At 33.1% G+C, this 16,464-nt stretch overlaps 1 long non-coding RNA gene across 1 annotated transcript; it reads right to left on the bottom strand.

Moving 5' to 3' along the window:
- Positions 1-14,323: 14,323 nt before the first annotated feature.
- LOC146733974 (uncharacterized) lies at positions 14,324-15,894 on the bottom strand. The gene is made up of 3 exons (XR_014931675.1): positions 15,808-15,894; positions 14,516-14,612; positions 14,324-14,417 (listed from the first exon to the last, which is right to left on the bottom strand). It is a non-coding gene; the product is annotated as an uncharacterized LOC146733974 (long non-coding RNA).
- Between the last annotated feature and the right edge of the window lie 570 nt (positions 15,895-16,464).

Below are 16,464 nucleotides of genomic sequence, written 5' to 3' on the forward strand. Positions count from 1 at the left end.
AGTTACTAAATAAATGACAGGCGCGTGGAAATAAATTGACATTTTGTTGAACGCGTCGGGTCACGACGAGGACAAGTGCGTGAATGGCGGCGTTAAGTGGATAACAAAAATAATTGAGAGCGACACACATACAGACAAATTCAGAGTGGATTCGAGTTAGCGTGATTGTCATAATTATGACATCATATTAAAAATTTACTTGGTGGAAACACATTGACATCCCAGCCCGGATTCTTATTCCATAAATTATTACGCAGATCAAGCTGCAAGTAAAGGTAACAGAGGTGTGAATTCGACATTCAACACCAATCACCGAATAATTCAGAAACTTTTAGCCTGTGAAAATAAAAACAATTAGCAGTGTGTAAGGACTGCGTAATTTCCTGTTTGTCCGACGCTTCGTTTTCGGGTCACTATCAAAATTATTGCTATCTTTTACTTAACACGGACTAAAAGCTCTCTATAAAACGATAATCGGGATCGCAAAAACGTCAAATCATTTGAAACACTTACCCGAAGTCTCTCTCTCTTCTGAAATTCGCCTCGGTGACCATGGGCTGGTCACCAGAATCTATTTCTTTCAAAAGTGTTGGTATTGCGCCAGGTTTAAATTGTCGGCGTTTCTCTTTAAAACCTAGTTTTTTTTATGGACGAGGACAGTTTCTCGAAAAAAAGAATCTGAGTTGAAGTGGACACTATATATGACGCTGTAAGGAGAAGGTCCACCCCAACCTTTTCTCGTTGCTTTCACGGCTTTCGTCCACTGATGTCGCACCTTCGGGTCGATTGGAAACGTGTCAATACTTACACCATGACTATATGTATCACTGCAATCGCCCACAACACAACGTTTAACCATCATAAACAACTTCTAAAAACTCTCTCTCAAAAATAAAAATAGACAAAAAAAAAGAAACGCCGACCGAAAAATGTATATCGTTTAAAAGTATAATGAATGACCAGTGTTATGACGGCTCAGGGGTATGGCTTCCTCTCATATTTTGGCAATTGGTCGATCGTTTCAGGATAGGTGGGCGTGGCTACAACACGAGAAATATCTCAAATTTACTTGGATACGAGTAATCAGTAATCAAAAACTGCCCATTTCAGTGGGACACAGATCTAAAATGGGAAACGTGTGGGTGGGCATTGCACAGGCACTTTAAGAAAAGAACATTAGAGAATAACAGTAGCTCATATTAATAAACCATGTAAAACCTCAATGAATACCCAATCAAAAGCAAACACCAGCTTAGTTCAGCTTATAAATTAAAGAGTTTATAAGTTAAAGAGTATATACCTATTACCACTCAAATGAACTGAAAATGGTGTGTCCTCATTATTCATTTTCCCATTCCTTATGAAGTAGTCCACCTCCAATGGCAAAATCAATGGTACACCTAAACAAAACAATTTTGTTTTTCCCTGATTTTTCCCTTTATATACATGTACACTGATTTGTTTGTTATTAAAGTTGTTAATAAAGTCAGTTGTGTGTAATCGATTGCACGGAAACATGTGCATGCAAACATTTTTCACTCAGATGCCATTTTTTTTTCATTTTGCTTAATTTTTTTTCATTTCCTTCAATATCAGTTGGATTTGTTTCCCCCCATCAAGGTAAAATTATTATTTTTTTTTATTTCAGACTGTTGTGTCATGATTTTTTTTTCTCTCAGCTGAGCCAAGAAAACTTTTTTTTAATGAAATCTTCCAAGCCGCCCCTCAGGTTTTCAAATGGTCCGCCCCAAATTCCACCTTCTCAGATTACGTAAAAACGGGTAGTTTTGCGTTGTTGACACGGAAAATGCCTTGGCTTAATTATTTGCTGAGGGACGGCCGCTTAGGTATGTGCTCTGTAACTTGCATCACATTAACCTAAAAGCGTTAGGTAATCAAACAAAAATGACGTTGTACTAAAGTACAACAAGTACGTTCAGGGTCTTTACTTTTTCATAGCATAAAAACGATTTGCTCCCTCGGTTATTGTGACACCCTCAAATCGACTGATTTCCATTCTCCTCAAAAGACAACAATGGTATATTTCCCTATTTTACGCTACGACCGGAAACAGTCGTTTAAACCCTTATAATTAGAAGGCAATAGCTTATTCAAGTTGTTTAGGTAAATTATTTAATAGTATTTTAAACGCAAGGCTAGTTTCATATCTAGAAAAAATAATATTCTCTGGAATAAACAATTTGGGTTCAGGAAAGACCGTCAGACAACAGACAATCTGTTTATACTGAAATCGATTATTAATAAATACCCCTATCATGACAAGGAGATCATCCAACAGGCAAATGATAAAAATAAATCAAAAATATCAAATAAAATTTATGCCTGCTTTGTAGACCTCAAAAAAGCCTTTGATAGTGTTTGGCATGATGGTCTTTTTTTATAAATTGTTAAAAAATGGTGTAAACGGTAATATGTACAAAATTATAAAAGATATGTATAATGATGTGAAATATAAGGTGAAAACAAGAAACGGTTTAACAGAATCATTTTGTTCAAATATCGGAGTAAACATGGATGCAACCATAGTCCAAGTCTGTGTAATTTATTTATTAATGACCTGCCTGACATTTTTGATAATGATTATTTTGACCCTGCACTGTTACACAACACACCCATTAATTGCCTTCTTTATGCAGACGATATTGTGATTCTCTCAAAATCCAAAAAGAGATTACAAAACTGTCTGGATAAAGTTTCTGCCTACACATCAAAATGGCAGTTGTCAGTCAACACAGATAAAACGAAAATAATGATATTCAATAAAAAAGTAACAGACTCCTAAACAAGGAAATATTCTTTTATGAAGGAAAAGAAATCAATATAGTTAAAGATTTCAATTATCTTGGCTTAATTATGAGTCCAAATGGTAAATTTAAAGATGCCATGAAAAAACTAAAAAGAAAAGAAATAAAAGCTTTATTCTCATTAAAGGCCAAAATTGGATCTGGTGATCTGGACATGTCCATACTACTGTCACTGTTTGATGAGCTTATCAGACCAGTTATTGTGTATGGGAGCGACATTTGGGGAGAAGAAAGTTCTACAAAATCAATTGTAGAGGATGTTCAGCTTACATACTATCGGTACATTCTTGGTATCCCAAAAAATACACCTATCATGGCAATATATAGTGAATTGGGAAAATTGCCTCTTGACTCTTTTATTAAGAAACAAATGATAAAATATGCCAATAGTATTGCAAACTCCAGAAATACTCTACTTCAAGAAGCATACCATGTCAATAAAATTATTAAAAGTAAATGGTTTAAAAAACTTGATTCGATATTGAAAAATATAAACCATTCTTATCTTTTAAATGTAACAAATATTATCTCATCAAAATTAAAAACAATTGATGAGAAATTAAAAGAAGAGTTTACAATTGAGTGGAAAGATGAAATAAATAATAACAACAGAAAAATCTAATTCTAAAAATAAACTAAGAACCTAGAAACCTTTTAAAACCAAAATAGAACAAGAAAACTACTTAACAATTATGAAAAACAGTGAACTTCGCAAATCCTTAACAAAATTTAGACTTGGCAACCACTGTCTGAAAATTAAAACAGGCCGGCATATGGGATTGGATTTTAAAGACAGAATCTACAATATGTGTGACAATGACCATGTTGAAGATGAACAACATTTTGTCTTAAATTGTACTCGTTACAATGAAATAGGTTTAACTTAATTTTACATTGTAGCTAATAAATGTATACCATATTTTGACAAAATTAGTAATGAAGATAAATTCATATCATTACTAAGTGACGGAAAATATCAATTGCTTTTAGCTCAATATTAAAAAAAACTGTTTTAATATAAGACAGCAGCACCTTCATAAACTAAGCCAGTAACGCATTCCTTGTATACACATTTTTTATCATTTTTATTTTCTTTATGCTTTATGTTTCTTCACTTTTCATGTAGTTATTTTTCTTTTACTAATATCTGATTTGTAATCCTTTTCATCCCCTCCGGGGGATGTTGTATGTTAATAAATGAAAATGCCAACAACAAAAAATGATTATGCTTCACGTGTTTATTTGCCTTTACGTTTTGGTGTCTGCCACTGTCGTATTCTGAGTCTTGCCGTTTATTTTTGGTGTAACTTTACATTTACGAAACATTTATGTATGTCCCCTAAGAACGTTTCCCAATTTCCTGGCTAAACATGTTTGCAACAAAAGAATTCAATAGGTAGGTAAAAAATACAACATATTTCACTAACATAAGTTTATAAAACCCCATGGGCGCGAAAACTAGCAAAGACGGGAAATAAAATATAGCATTATTGTCGCCATGTTTATTTATTCTTGACTATTTTCTCAGCAGAGAGAATTACATCATTTAAGGTCTCACTGGTAACTGCGTTTCCCGGAATAGATTGGGTCGCAATTACCGTAGCTATCGCCGAGGTAACAAATCTCCCCCTGGATATTATCGCCGTTTTTTCGTCGCCGGAGGGATTCACGTCCAAAATTTTGGTTCCCGGGCGCCTCTAAGTATCCAAATTTTCTGCCTAAACATGTTTGCAAAAAACAAATTAAATAGGTAGGTAAAAAATACAACATATTTCACTAACATAAGTTTATATGGGCGCGAAAACTAGCAAAGACAGGAAATAAAATGTAGCATTATTGTCGCCATGTTTATTTATCCTTGACTATTCCCTCACCAGAGTGAATTACATTACGAATGTTTGTTACCCGGAAGTCTGTAATAAAACTGAATTCATATCCAAAATGCATAAAGGTGTGTGTCATTTAGGGCCTCACTGCATGGTCACTGCGTTTCCCGGAATTGATTGGGTCGCAATTACCGTAGCTTTCGACGAGGTAAAAAGTCTCTCATCCCTTGGTTATTACCCAGACAACTAATAAATTTATAAAATTACTAAATTAGTTGTTTGAGGTTATTATCACAGTTTTTCGTCGTTTTTCGTTAAAACAGTAGTGTTGTAAAATAACTCATATGCGATTTTAAGAAAAAAAACTGTTTAAATATAAGTCACTTAAAGGTGGGAACAAAATGTGTCATATTTTAAAACACTTAGATTTGCAGTGTACACAAACTAAATAATTCTGATGTGAAGCCTAAACAAATCTTCCCATTTTGTTTTACAAAAGCAATGCGCGCTCACACTTTTTTGTTCTTAAATTATTATATTTCACTGTGAAAATTGACCGCTTACATACAATTTTTTTTTTCTGGGCCTCATGTTAAATGAATATTTGTGTCCTTGACTGTGGAGCTACCAGCCATCATTGGAACACCACTATCTGGCAACTGAATAGTTTCCTTGGACATGAAGCCTGTACAATGAAAAACAAAAATATATGTACATTAAACAATTGAGCATAATTATAATGGCATCTTCAGAATATTTTTTTAAATGCAATTTGAACAAGAACATTTTTAATATTCCTGTTAGATAGTGAAAGTTGATACATATATTGGACTCTATTGGATTCAAAATAAACTGACATTGTAGCACACATATGAGTTGTCGTAAAATGAAAGTCACTGCACATGCGTATTATTGTTTGTTATTTTCTATCTAGCGAATATTGTTGCATGTCTTACAGCAAACGCAGCCTTTTTTGTGTATGGTAAATACTAATCCGATTTGGTGGACAGTATGAAGTATCATACAAATTGCATCTTTAAATTAATATCTTAATATTAGTTTAATTTCATGGCTAATTTAGTTAATTATTAGTGTTATCGAATGCTATAAAACTTGTTGAATTGCAGGACATTAAATAATCTGAACCATAAATAAGCCTTTTATCGTGATAGTGTGGTGGCATGCATTTCCGTTGTGTGATAAATCTAATTGTTTGGAACTTCACAAATGAACAATTGTAGTGCAGTATTGTACCACAGCATTAAAGACCCACAGTAATCGTCTATTATGCGTTAGAATTATGTAGACACATAACTGTTCTGTGCGTTGTGTCATATGTGATCCGTGTGCAACAAATGTGACGCTTAAAATAACTCGTTAAAAGTCATAGTATTCAAAATATCAAAACCGAGCTGTGGGATTAAGCAAATCCTTTGTCTTTATTATTCTGTACGAGAAAAAATAGAATGCCAATATTACACGTCGATAAGCAAACTCCGACAACATCAGAATCCACAAGCAAGTTGAAGAAAACATGAAGAAAACGTACAACATTGTCAAATCAGGGAGAGATACATAGACTGGATATCAACCAAGAGTTGATAAGTGGAGCACTTGCAGACCTTACCCAAGGCTACTCCAAAGTGGTATCCGTTAGTGAATTTGTGTGTGTAGCTTTATCCACATACCCAAAATAGTAATTGTTGTGATTGTAATTTACAATGGAAAAGTGAGTAAAAGTGTTGTGAGCAAATTTCGGTCAGTCAGTAGCATTTTACTCAAATAATTGTCCTTGAAACAGATAAAATCACACTTTGAACTGAATGGCGGTGGGGGAAAAAATAAAAATTTATATTTCTTTCAAAACCTGGTAATAACATACATACAAATGTCCCGAATACATATGTACGTGAAAATATTAAAATGATCAACCTTTAATCTGATCCAAGGAAACATTTTTCTCACAGTTTATGACAAATATTACTTATCTGAATTTATGAGCAACATTTTTCACTGAAAAAAAAAGCTGCAATTCATTAACAGATCTGTTTCAATCACCTTGTTGAGCGAAACAAATAGAATGTTTACCTAAATTTTTAGGGGTCAACTAAAAAAATGCGAAAAAAGAACAGCAAAATCAATAACCGGCTTTCATGCACAGAAGGCAACTTAGCAGATTTTGTGTGTTTTGTAATGTAAAATTCCTATAACAAATCTCCCTTTAGTGTAAAAAGCGTTTACGTAATGCAAGTAAGTCACACGTTTGTATCATTGTGATTTGATCCTTAAAGAAAATTATGTTTTAAAGAAATGTCGCTATATTATAGGCGACAAACAAATAGACTACATACTACATACAGAAGTACTCAGTCACCGGAGGGCATGATTCAAACGACATCAGTAATTACACATGACGTTATTTTTGATATGTAAACTAGTAGTGTATTGGGTATTCATATTTATCACAAATGACAATTGGATTAGATGGTCAGATAAAAGTAGCATTTTGCAACCTTTTGGTTACTCCACTCAGTTTTTACCCCATGATGGTGTGATATGATCGCTTCCCTTTCAATTGCATGCGTCTAGTTCCGCGTACATCACATTTTCATAGTTGCCGTTTTTTTATTAGTGTATCAAAAAATGCGCTTCGAGATCATCAATATTCATGATATCTGTCTTTCGCAGATGGATATCCACCTACCTCGACCACTATCATGCTCAAGCTATATTTTTAAAATAGTTTAATTGTTCACAGTATTATTTGTTGACGGCTATATTCAGCTTTTGGAAATTACAGTTGCTAATCAGACGAATTCGTGTCACTCTGGTTTTGAGGATGGGACGGCCATTCACACATATGCATGACATGACTTTACGTAGGATATGTGTGTTGGTGTAGAATAACTGGATCAATTTTTCACTAAAAATCATTTGATCCAGCTACATCATTTGATGCTCTCCTTTAAAGTTGCATCGTCTCATACCGCCATCATGTGTTTGATGTTAGCCAAAGGGGCGTTTTATCCGTATATTCTCTCTAACGCCTTTTGTGAGGGCATACGTTAATTAGAGTACTACTGTATAAATTTGTGTTTACTGCCAAGTACCGGTGATGTATGGATTTGGTTAACTTTTAATTGGACATTACAAAACTGAGAAATTTGAAAATATAAAGTCTGGAGGAAAAGAAACAACTGGCACTTATTTATTAACTTTGAACATAAACATTACTCTACTGGTCATCATTGTATCATACTTCATGATAAAAAATGATTTTAAAATCATAAACCACCCACACCATACAGTAATATTCCTATCTCTCCAACCTATTGTGTGTACATTCTACAGTTGACATGTTCTGCAATGTCGTTGCATTAATTTATTACAATACCGTTTCTGTACTGTAACTCAAAAAGTTGTATGGCAGATACAACGTTATTGTGGGAAAATACCTTTGCCACAAATGATTGCTGATGTCTGGATGGGAAGTAATACCTTAAACTGCTGTTGGTTTATTTATTTCGAAACAAGGTTATATATGTAAATGGTTTCGTTAATTTAATTGTAATCATATTGATAGAGAATCACGTACATGTTGCTTTCGCAGAATTTTTGTCGAGCAATGAATCGTCAACAGCAATCGTGTTATAGGCGTATAGCCTACCTAATGGTAAATGCATATTTGTTCACATTTGGACGCAGTCAAAAAACTTTATGAACTTATAGAACGACCCTTGTGTGTGGGGCCGAACTTGTGTCTTAGCCGTGCCTGAACCGATCAGATTCAAACTTCACACGTACATATTATACATGTGCACACCGATTTGTTTCATGATCTGATTCAAGATGGCATTTTGTGATACAAAATAATCAAAATCAAGCATTTCTGGCATTCCGCAACCGGATCTCTGCTGTTTACAGTTGGATTTTGTTCAACCTTATACATACATTAAACATTATTGAACCCTGCTGCACGTCATTTAAAATGGCCAACTGATTTAAAATAGCCAACTGGCTGCCATTTTGTTTGTTAAAATGCGGTTCTACTGCTATATTTCTGACATGCTTCGATTGATCATGTTCAAATTTGATATTCATTATACATCCTGTCATCGATATAGAGATGTATTTAAAAAGCTTTTCCAGTCAATATCTCTCAATATGGACACGTACTCGTTTGAAAATCAGACACAAAATTAAGCATCAGCTTCTGGATCTATATCTGACATGTTTGTGTTCCAACTATATTATTATAACTGTGCCATACATGGCTTGTTTTCATAAATATAATGCAGTAAGCATCTGCAAGACTTTCCTTTGAGAGACGAAGCGTAGAAACTGTGTGATCAATCAATGGCTTATAGTTATTGGTGGATAATATATAACGTACGCCTAAGTAATTAGTAGAACTGTAAGCAATTTTATAAGCAGAGCGAGGAATTTTAAAGCTGGAAGTGTTCTCTGACTAGTAATCAAGTAGTTTACATGATATCTTCCTAGTGTAAGTGTAGTGTGTGTTTCCTGCACACTACGTCCTATTTGTAACACAATTGTCAACGATCGGTTTTGTGTTGCATATTGCAGTGTCGGTATGTGGTGGCTGCCACAACAGAGCAGGATGCGCTTGTCACGTTTTGATTGATGAATCTCTCCCTGACTTTTAGCAAGTTTATTTTAAGTGTCACATTTGTCGCACCGCATCCTTGTGGGTCACATGGGAAGTATTAATTGTGTGTCAACATAATTCAACTCATAACAGACTGTAGGTCTTTAATACTGTGGTACAATACTGAACTACAATTGCTCCTTTGTGAAGTTTCAAACAATTGGAATTATCATACACCGAAAATGCATGCCATCACACTACGATACACATCACGATAAAAGACTCAATATTTATGCTTTAGATTATTTATTGTCCTGCAATTCAACACGTTTTATAGCATGCAATAACACTAATAATAAACTAAATTTACATTAGACATGAAACTAAACTACACGTACGATTTATTTACGAGGCATGCGGTTGCAGTAATATATTCGCGGAGTGATTTCATGAATGAGGTACCCTTCATTTCCGGCGATTTCCTGCAATAAGAGAATTAATAATTAAGACTTTGATTTAAAGATGTGTTTACCATCCATAAAAACGTTGAAGACATGCAACAATACTCGTTATATAGAAAATGAAAAAAAAGTGATTTTCAGTTTACGTACAAAAACAAATGATTCACAACTTAATAAATAATTGTATTGGTTCATGAAACGACAAATCGGATGTTTGCTACAATATCAGTCCATTATGCATCCAATAGAGTTATATAATATATAATTATCTACTTTCAGTATCAAACAAGATTTTTATTAATTTTTTTTATTCAAATTGCATTAAAAAAATTACAGCCATACAATATTAGGCTACAATTAATCAAGAGTAAAACAGTGACAATCTCGAAGATGTCATTATTATTATGCTCAATTGTTTCATGTACTATTTTTTATTCTCCACTATACATGCTATATGTCCGAGGAAACTATTCAGCTGCCAGATAGTGGCGCCCAAATAATGGCTGGTAGCTCTACAGTTAAAAATATTCAGTTAACATGATGCCCAGCAGAAATACATTATACAGTCAATTTCAAGAATTTTAGTTAATTTTACAACAAATGTGGGCGCGAGAAAAGAGAAGATTTAGTTAGACCTAACATCAAATTTATAATTATTTAGTTTGTATGATACTTACAGCTTAAGCAGAACATAAATACTTTTGAGCATAGTTGCATGTAGTGTCGTCTAATTTCCATGTATTGTTATAATACCTGTATATAAGGACAGAAGAGATTTTTTAATCCGATGAAATTGTTTGCATTTGTAAGCACGATGCTAATAAATTTGCAACTGAAGGTAAAATGCAATTTTGTCAAAATGTGTTTATATTTATGAGTAGATTTGTTTTTCAAATCCAATGAAATTATTGATGAAACAATCATATTGATATAACAAATATCATTTGTTCACGATAAGTCACCTGGCTTAGTTTTAACATATTTTTGTCATAGAATACAATTGTAAGTTATACTAAAATGCTATTTTAATACCATTTTGTGAATAACATTTTCATTTTATCCTAAAATGTCACAAATGAAGACATAATGACAATAGTTTTTTTTTATTTTTGAGGAACGTCTTACTTTAAAACTGTGCTAAAACATGTAATTAGTCTTTCTGTATTTCCCATAGTACCACTATCAATAATAACAAAAACAACATAATACATAGTATATATCATATGCACTTACCACAAATGGAGACAGGAACCACTTCCATTGGGCTCATTTGGTTGAAACAATTCTGAATAAACCAATATTGTTGAACCACCAGTGAACGTAATGGTATTGCCTGATATGCTCCCATCCACCCAGAAACTTCTATTCTCTCCATTTGTTTTAATTACGATCTGTCCACGTTCTAAATCGTTCTGGTCAACAACTTGGAATAGAGATCCAGAATCACACTGAGCATTAGCCGGATGCGCTGTACTAGAACTAGGACGCGGTAAATCTGTTGAATATACGACCATTACAACATTATTAATAAGACATCACTTATAAATGGAATATTTTCAGAACACGTGAATGTATTGCCGTATAAATGTAAATGTAAAACGTGAGTATTCATTGAAACTTTTTGCGGAAAACTATAATACATATATATACACATAACGATCACTGTACCTGCACATAGATACTTCTGATTGTAGTCGCACGTCGTATCATCCAATTTCCAGTCATTGTTGTACCACCTGTAAATATGATTGTATTTGATCGCTTTATAACGGCAATATGTACTCAAAATGATTTACTCACCTATAAACTCACGACCTTCGTACTACATGACAAGTTGTTCAGATAGCTATTTTATGATAATTAAATTACTCTGCAATGTATATCGTCATTCTGACAGTGTTTAAATAAACATCAAACTGTTTTAACATACAAAGCAAATACGGAATAAAATGTAATAATGAAAACAGGCCTTGTATTTTGTACTCACCACAAATGGAGACATTGCCCACTTCCATTTTGTTCATTACTGTGAAACAAAGACGAATCTACTGACATTGTTGAACCATCACTGAATGTAATTGTACTGCCTGAAATCGTGCCATCAACCCAGAAGCTTCTATTTTCTCCATTCTGTTGTAGTGCATGTCTTGCCCAATTCAAACTAGCTTGACTATTAACTTTATATGGAGATTTACATTGATTATCAAACGGAAACACTGCTTCTGTGCTTGCTTTTGGCAGAGCTGAAAAATTTGTTATCAACAACAATTTTATAACGTAATACATTGATACAAAACGAGCTCGAATAGCTAAAAAAAACAGTGAAAAAACTAAATTATAACTGGATATCACCAGAAACCAAAGAAAACACAACTGTATAAAATTAGGTGTTATTTAAATGAGCTTTGCCAGTAACCGTACAAGTGTGTTCATGCTATTCGGTGCTGATATTTGCACGTTCATAAAAGTTTGTCCATAAAGTAGTATGACGAAGTGTGTCCAATCACATGTAAAACAATGAAAAATTTGCTCTGATGCTGATCATTTTTTTTTATCTGCATCATCACAAATATGAATGAACTGGGTAACATTATTAATTAATAGAATAAAAAAATCAAAAATACATACATACATACCTGGGCAGTCATAAATTATATTGGCTAAAAAAATATCAGCGTTATTCAAATAATCACGCTCGCCCATTTTGTCTTGGTCAGCTGGGTTATTCGCTGTTATTGTATTCTGTCCATTCGTGCTGAAATACTGAATTTATTTTGACTTGTAAATATCACACATTGCATGTATGAGGGGATATTTAGTTTGTAACTGCACGATACCCCTTTGAAAGTCATAATTATTCTCTCGGCAAAATAGGTTATATTTAATTGACAATTGCGAGTAGAATGGGCATAAGTTTGGAAACTTAAAGAGTATGTAGGTTTGACATTTGAGAATGGTGACAAAAGTTGACTTTATAACTCGGTGGGTTAATTAATATACAAGCTTCCAATGTAAAGATATATCGCATAGGACCGGTCGTATTATGAGTGATCACATATGGTGAATACAGTTAATGTTTTAATATTTACAATATAGTCCTACCTTAGCACCATAATGCATAATCGATCCAATGTCGTATGGCACGTTGTACATATTAACATCCGCAGAGGTATATTTGTTGAAATTGTGACTGTAACGTAATCATCTCGGTCTGTGCGACTTTGTTCATGCCAGAATCCTATTGCATGACCAATTTTGTGAGCAATAGTTCCTTTCTGTTTAACGCAACAACATACAAAAGAAGTGAGTGGGCACATAAGAAAATGTCAGTATCTGTATAATCAATTACTAGTATGTAAAAGATAATTGATGAATGTGGTGTGACTTGAAAATATATTGCATTATATGTATTTTTCTGACACCCTTGTATTATGTATGCATTGTTTTGTTGTGGTTTTGTTTGACAAATTGGTCCTAAATTCAGACAAACTAATATTTATTAATGAAGATCGTCAAAATACATCATGGCACAACATTTTAGATCGCCACTGATTCAAAATGCTTTAGCAAAATTGAGGATTATATGTCATGTTCATTATTATCTGGGCCATCGAATATTCTGTCTTGATATCTGAATTGTCAGGAAAGAAATTGTCACAATTGGCACGTGTATCTGTGTTGAGATGCTCAAATGCTCATTGCTGCAAAATTTGGTCTCCATGCCTCTGTGTTGTAGAGGCTATAAGCTATCAGAGATTGGATTACACAGAATGTGAAATCTCATACTACCCGATGTGAAAGATCAAAAATTCTATGCTTACTAATCGAGTTTTATAATATAATCATTTAACTTGATTTACATATTATCAAGATAAATCAATGTGTAGTATTTTGTACTATTTTTCTACGTAAATATCTTTCTAACGACGTTATGGTCAATTCAACAGTCGCATTTTTATGTCAGTATTGACGTAACAATGACTATTCAGCATAATTATAATTTAATTATTATTTAATTGATATCACGCACATATTTATTTCATAAACAAAAAATACACCAAAAGTATACCAGAAAAAAGACACTTAAATACAAACGTAACTCACATATGCACAACCATATCCGATAGAAATATCTTGAGCACCATTACCAGTGCGACCAACGTAAAGGTAACATATACAGAAATGTATCACTAATAATATAAACCTTCACACAACAACGCCAAAAACGGCAACGGCACAGACATTAACTAATATGCTCAAAGACTGTTACTAAAATTGTTAGTAACCTTACCCATTATCTTTTTTAAAGCTAATTCTATCAGAATGCCCTGCGCCCGAGTTATACGGTGGGAATCTAATACAAGTGTTGCTCTCCCAGTAGGTCATCGCTTTTTTTATTACGGCAGCATCAGATTGACCTGTAATAATATAGATACATGTTATGTACTGAAAACTTGATACATGAAAGCACAAACTATCAAACAGACATATACTTACATGTTGATGATATCACATATGGCACAATAGCATTATTCCAACGCTTTGAAAGGCTAGTTATAGCTTTTCTCGCACCGACCCCACTTGCTTCAGCGACTACTATTGCTTTAATTTCAGCTAGTTGCTCATCGGTTAACTTTATATCAGACTCTATAGTATTAGGACTTTCCGTTTCTTCAGGTGGTTCCGAAGAAGCTGCCTTGTGAAGTATAAAACAAATTAAAATTCTTGATCCGATAACTTAAAATGCTGAGACTAATGAGTTTGATTGATATCAGTATGTTAATTATCACTTACTGTGTTGATGCAATGTACAAACATCGCCATCATAACAAATATACATATTGATTGAATATGAAGCATAGTAACCAATTCTTCTGAACGGTAACCAAGTCTGTTGAATCAAATATTAAAACCGTTACTAATGACACAGTAAAACCACTAAATGATAAACATGATTTAGTTCTGAATATACCTTGATTTCTGAAAATAATAATTTGTATATAAATTGATTGTCTCATTATCAGTCATAAGTTATTGTGTTTTCCATCATTCTTAGCTTTCTGATTTCAGTCAGCCAGGTTAAATAATAATTATTATAAAAAGATAATATTTATATAGTACAAAACACAAATTTCATTCATTTTTCTAATATGCAGCTACAATATTCACTAAGTAATTACACAGTACATAGTACAGTTGAGTGGGACATCAACATTAGTATGCGTGTACATAAATCATGTTGGTCAACATCTTAATTACTAAAAACAACTGGGACAAACACTAAAACAGTACTAGCCTGTATTGATCTTTAATATTTCTACCCAACAAACGTTCATAGTCATTTTTATATCTGAACTACATTACATCACGTGTCGTCACAGCAAATAAAGACAGCTAAATGTGAACAGTATTCACGATGTGTCATATTATTTGAATAGTTATTACACAATGATTTCAATCCAAATGAGAGGAAGGTACATATATAACACTAAAAACAATCTATAACATTGTTATCGTATTTTAGATGCATTTGGAAATCGCCGTACAAATACAAAACCTTGTATATTAGCATATACTACACTACGATGTGTTTACCATCGGAGTTACGTTGCTAATATGTATAGACTACATTTTACTCACAACCGAACATAAATAGGCTATCAAAGAAAGTCGGACATATACGCGAGTGTCAATAAACAATTACCATGCGATTAGTGCTATTCGTAGTTTTAAATTGCAAAACATGTTTTCAATTAGCTAACATATAGGTACTCAAGACTGCACGTTAAATAGTGACGTTATGATCGCATTTAATCTAAGTACATTGTATAGTCAGAATAAGGATAAAACATGTACACATTTTATTCTTTGAATCTCAGCCGAAATAAGAAAGCAAAATACAAAATTTAGATACACAAGAACGAATTCTATGTGGCCAATATTAGCAGTTCCAATAAACCCAAAAAAATGAAAAGCGTATATGCAAAGAAAGAATTTTGAATAATCAATACTTTCATGCATGAGAGATGCTATAGATAGATAGATATGCTGCAAACAATTCATAGCATAAATTTTATCATACTCACGTAGATACTGCAGACAATGCAAACACAATCAGTAGTGTCAGAATGAATTGAACCTGAGAGCACGCTATGTTTATATGCGGTTGAATTGGCCAAGAATAATTTACATATTTCTGACGTAGTTTTTAAATCCTACATATCGCACCCACATACTGTTTCCAGAAAATTCTATATTAAAAATGTATGCAAGATATTGATATATTTTTTGAACTATTTAGCTTGATGTCAGAGGTAACACTATTAAGGAATAGGTTATTGATTTGTTTTCACTTGTAACTTATATGTTCATTCCATTTACAGTGTTTTCTTTTGAGTCATACCTTAAAAATGCCTTAAAAATATTAGCTTTCTCAAAACAAGATGAGATAATAAATAAATCAACAAATCAACATGTGATTTGAAGGGACGGATATTTAAAGATCTGACATGAAAGACTAACTTGAAACGTCAACTATTCAAGTTACGTCAAGTTATTTGATCGAATATAATGTGCAGTACACAATCAATTCTCTCTATTCAGGAAATATTAAGCTCAGTTTTTGGAGTTGAACCACATCTTCACATGTTTTTTTTAAACTAACAAGGCCAGGACAAGAAAACAATACATTATTTTCAGATGAAATAAAAAAATAATAATACATTGATACAAACTTGGTAGAA

This window comes from Saccoglossus kowalevskii, chromosome 15 (genome assembly GCF_978046115.1).
Source record: "Saccoglossus kowalevskii chromosome 15, keSacKowa6.1, whole genome shotgun sequence".
NCBI classification, from domain to species: Eukaryota; Metazoa; Hemichordata; class Enteropneusta; family Harrimaniidae; genus Saccoglossus; species Saccoglossus kowalevskii.